A 4,993-nucleotide genomic window follows, 5' to 3' on the forward strand; every position below is an offset into this window, starting at 1 on the left:
TGTTTTTTAATATCCTTCACAAGTCTGACTCAGCTTGACTTTTGGCAATACGCCTTTTCTTGAACACAGATTTCTTTGCTGATCAAATCCTTTTGCAATACTTCTGAGCTCTCTGCTACTCTTCATGTGACTTCTGAGACGCTGACTCAGCTTGCTTAGTCTGGAGACCTTTCTGACAGATTTTCTGGTTTTGCTTGGAATAGAAGTTGAAGATACTATGGCACTTTTGGCTTTAATGCATTTCTTTCCATTCATGTCTTCTATTTCTTCAGCTATTAGAATTCATTTCATGACACAAAATTACCCTTTAGAAAATGAAAAACTTTAAAGTCTTCCAGTGAATTTGAGCAGAATCAGGTTGTAATAACAATTTCTTAACCAGAGAATATGGAGGATACTTTCTTCTTTTTTTCTGAGAATTTCTGTATTATATAAGCACCTTTCCTGAGCAAAATACTCCAGAGTCCCTTTCCTCTCTTCCTTATTCCATTTCAAGTGGTTCAGGCTCCCCTGTGTTTCACTCCTCAAGGGTGTCCCATAATTCTCTGATTTTCACAGAAAATCCTGCCTATCAAAAATCCTGATGAAAAACCAGCTGTCCCTTCCCTGGCTCTAAACTGTGAGATCTCTCATCTGTATGATGTCTCTCCACAGCACATTTCCCAGCTGCAGGCACCAGCTGCAATCCATACTTGCCTGCAGATCTGAGCCCCTTGGTCTTGGAGCGCTGAGCTACAGGAGCTGCCTTGTTCCTCCCTGCAGGTCTCCAACCCAAATATTCCCTTACCCTGGCTTTTTCTGCTTGTTTACTGTAGTCCACCAGGTACAGCTCTGAGGCGGGGCTGGAGCCAGGGCTGGGAAGAATTGAGGACAAGCACTCCAGCTGTAAGACAATGCTGAGGGCTCAAGACATTTTTATCTTATTTCCTGATGCATTTACTAAGTCCCGATGGAAGATTGTGATTCTGAGGATGATGTCTCATCATTAGCAAATTAGATGCTGTAATCTGCTTCTAAATGAATCTTCTTAGGGGGTATTACTCAGGGTCAGATTAAAATTAAGTGAGAGAAAGACTGATTAAAATATAAGGTGAGCTTCCGTTTTCTGCTTCTGGCGGGTGCAACATGAAACACTTGAAAGGGCAGAAGGATTCTTAAACCCTTTTTTTTTTTTTTTTTTGTGGCCTACCCTGAAACTGTCTCTAAATCCTGATGGCTCACAGATCCCATGGTGATGTGCATTTCCTTCTCTCTTCTGGGTGCCAATGGGTGTCAGAGCAGGAGACCAGGTCTTCACTGCTGAATGGGTACTTTAGCAGCTGCAGTAAACTCTCATCTGGGGGATGCAATCAGCAGCAGTCCTTCCCATACTTGTCTAGCCACTCTGGCATGCAGTGCTCTGGGAACTTGGTCTAGCAAAGGGTTGTGGCTACACTAGCAGTGCTTCCTTCAAAATACAGGATCCTGAGTTATATGCTTAGGGAGGAACAGCTCCAAATGTCTTCTTGGCCTAGATGTTCATTTGTTCAGTTCTGCTCTGACTTCTGAGAGGGAAATAACCAAAACCAGCAAACAAGAGTCTGTGAGAGACCAGTCGCACTTTACCAGGGACCCAGATTATCTGGTAGTGTTTAATGGCAATTTTTTGGGTCCTTGATTACATTAACCTTTATTTACCTTTTGTCATCTCAGATTAAGTCTGTCCAGATTCAGATGTCATGCTGATACCATTAGGGTAATATGGAGATCTGCAAATAGACCAATATAATGTATTTTGTTTTAATTTTTACTGAAATAAATGACTTAGCGAGCTACTATATATCAAAGCTTTGCTATGGCAGATCAAAACTGTCCTGTTAATTAGCTGCCATGTTAATTAATTGGATGTGTGTAAGCTGATGTTAGATGCAGTCAAATAGCAGTGTATTTATTTTTCTTATGGTGTATAAATGGCATCAGCATTTTTAGTTTCTTATCTCAGAGCTGCTGCCTAATTTCATGCCTGAACATGAAGGCTGTTTATGATGAATAGTGCTTTAAACTTTTCTGACATGCTCTTCTTTCTTCTTATTTTCCATCCAATGGCACCAGGTGCACAGGCTTCTTCTGCTCCATGCCCATTGCCTGCTCATGTGGCCCCAGTGCCACTGGATGGCCTCACCAAGTGTACCAAAGGGGAGCATCTCCAAATGCCTGAATACAGCCTCCTTTGCCCAAGGCACTCACCTCAGTGCTAAACTTTGCACTGAACAGTTTCATGTCTTGTGTTCCAGCTGCTAAAGCTCCTTGTAGTCTTGGTAACTGCAGGGGACGTTGCCTTTCCTCACTGCTGACTGGCGTGCACCGGGCTCTCCCGGCTGGTCACCACTGTCTTATTCAAAGCCCTCCTAATCTAATTAGGTGTCTCCTGTGAACATACTAACAACAAAGGCCACACATCCAGAACTATCATTTGATGCACAGAACAAAGTCCATTCGGCAATTTTTCTGTCAGGGCTTCTAATAGCCAAGCTATTTGCTGCATAATATATTTTAGGTTTTCACGCATGAGCCAATTCCTACTGGCGTCCATAAAAAGGCCCCTGCTGACATTTGGCTGGGGCTCAAGACCTACATCTTTATCAGAAGGCTTTGTTGTCTGCCAGCATTTTTGAGCCTAATGCACAAATACAGCCAAAAGCAGGGACAGCTGTGAGAACCATGCTAGTGAAACCAGACAGGTACATCCATAACCCAGCTTCAGTTTATTACCCGAATATCTGACACAACAGATTTTAGCCTTTTTTTTTTGAAATATCTGAAAAACAGATTTAAAATGTGGCCAATTTTCTAGATATCATGACAAAATTATCATTTATTTTCAGGCCAGAGACTATTGTTGTTACACTTAAGAACTTAAGACAAATTCTTAAAACAATTTGTGTTGTCACTAGGTCTGAAGTGAGGCGTTAGAAAACAAAAACAAGATCTTGCCAAGAAATGGTGATAGCTATTCAGCATGCAGTGTTTTCTTCTCAGTTTGCTGGAAGTATTTATCTCCACTGGGAAGTGCCCAACAGCTTCTGAAATTTCTGTTGCCTTTATTTATGAAGTTTACTGTATCATAATCATGCACATATATACATTAAGTACCTATAAGATGGGATCAGACATGAAACAAGCAGACGTAGAGGGTGTGTGTGTGTAAGGGTGGGTGTGCTGTTGTGTGTTGGACATAAGTCTCTCTACAGCTCATTTTGAAGTATGAAAAAACACACCACAGGGATATCAACTATCAGGATAGGATGAGGGCAGTTTCAGATGAGCCTGTGCTCATGAAAGTGGAGAACAAACGGAGCGGTCCAAGAGAGGCTGAACTCAAAAAGCAGAAAAGCAGTACTTGTTAATAATTTTAAATACATGAAGACCACTAAAAGCATAGCCACCAAACAAGTGGCTAGATAATAAGGATCCCATCTATTGTTAAAACATAAAGAGGAAAGATAAAAACTACTAGGCAGACACATTCAAAATCTTAAGAGGCAGCAGGAAATAAAGACTTTAGAAGGACACGCTTTAGGAGAGTGGCAAATGAAGTCCAGAGTGGGCAATTATGTCCTGCCAGCTCTATGCAAAATGAATATAGCTTTGAAAAAAAGCTTGTTTCAGGTATTTTTTTAATCCTAAGTTTTGTGAGTTTTTGATATCAAAGAAGGCATTTGGAGAAAACATGCATGAAGCTTTCATGATCAGGTAATAAATGATCCAGGATGAATTAATTCTGGTAAATGATTGGAAGGAGTTATGGATTGGCTCATCTCTGATTTCCACTGCTACAAAGTAAGAATTACTGCACAATTGTCAGCAGGATACATTAGCGAGAAAGGGAAAATTAACACCTCAAAAATGTTTTTCAGTTTCAACATCCTACTACATTTTAGCAGTGCTTTGGGATCCAGTGAGATAAAATGTGCTGTACAAATGTAGATGTGTCTTCTTAAGTGTCTGCTAATTTTATTCAGGGAAATAACCCTTGCTGCTCTGAGTTCAGCAGAGATTTGCATAATCTCAGGTAAGTGAATCAAAAATATCTTTTAAAAAGGAGGCTCAACCCTAAAGAATTTAAAACTAGAAAGGACATTAAACTATTCAAACTCATCTGAATTTCTAGGTGATTTTCTTTATATTTTATCTTTCCAGGGGCATCTCAATCCAGCTGCGTGAAAGAAATGGAGGAGAGAGGAAGGTAAAAGACATAAACAAAACCCAGAACATTTGAAGGAGAAGTGGCATAAATGAAGATTGAAGAACTACGAAGTAAAATAAAACACCTATGAGAAAAAGCATTTCTCAGCGAGTGTTTTAGTCTGTCACAGGGAAATTACATTTACAGTGTCACAGATAGATGAAGAATTTTTTTTAGATGCTAAAAATACAATCCTTGAGCTCCATTCTAATGCCATCATTTTGGCTCTGGAATGTTTTAGATTTTTTAGAGCATAAATACGCCTTGACCATCCTTCCAAGTTCTGCCTCTTTCTCTGAGATGTGTTGACTAACAAGAAGCATGAATGCATAAAAGTCAGAACAAGAAAAAAAACTTTGAAATCAAGGATGATACTCACCTTAACTTCACTGAAGCCAAGCTTTAATCCAGAGAGTAAGATTGCTGAACACAGCACAATCCTTCATGTACCCTGGGTGTTTCTGCCATCAACTAATTTCTTTGCATTGGTTTCTGCAAATTTTACAAATGACAAATACGAGTCATGAGAAGCCAAAAAAGAGTTGTCTGGCTTCAAGTTTTTCTTCAATGGTCTTTCAGCCAAAAAACCCTCCAGAATTTGGGGTTTAGGTAAAGAAAGGTGTCCCTGTCTTGATGCTTGAAATAAGCAAGCCTGCTCTTTTGGGTTAGTTATTCCATCACTGACAAAAATCTTCTTGTCAACAAAATATTGAGATTTCCTTTTTTGCCTGTATTATTTTAAAAAGCAAATGCAGGATACACTGGGAA

The 4,993-nt window shown here is 39.8% G+C and overlaps 1 long non-coding RNA gene across 1 annotated transcript; it reads right to left on the minus strand.

The window, feature by feature from the left end:
* Nucleotides 1-1,246: 1,246 nt before the first annotated feature.
* Nucleotides 1,247-4,702, minus strand: LOC119700934. The gene is made up of 3 exons (XR_005256930.1): nt 4,605-4,702; nt 1,678-1,748; nt 1,247-1,544 (listed from the first exon to the last, which is right to left on the minus strand). It is a non-coding gene; the product is annotated as an uncharacterized LOC119700934 (long non-coding RNA).
* Nucleotides 4,703-4,993: the final 291 nt, after the last annotated feature.

The sequence above is a fragment of the Motacilla alba genome, chromosome 4 (assembly GCF_015832195.1).
Source record: "Motacilla alba alba isolate MOTALB_02 chromosome 4, Motacilla_alba_V1.0_pri, whole genome shotgun sequence".
NCBI lineage: Eukaryota > Metazoa > Chordata > Aves > Passeriformes > Motacillidae > Motacilla > Motacilla alba.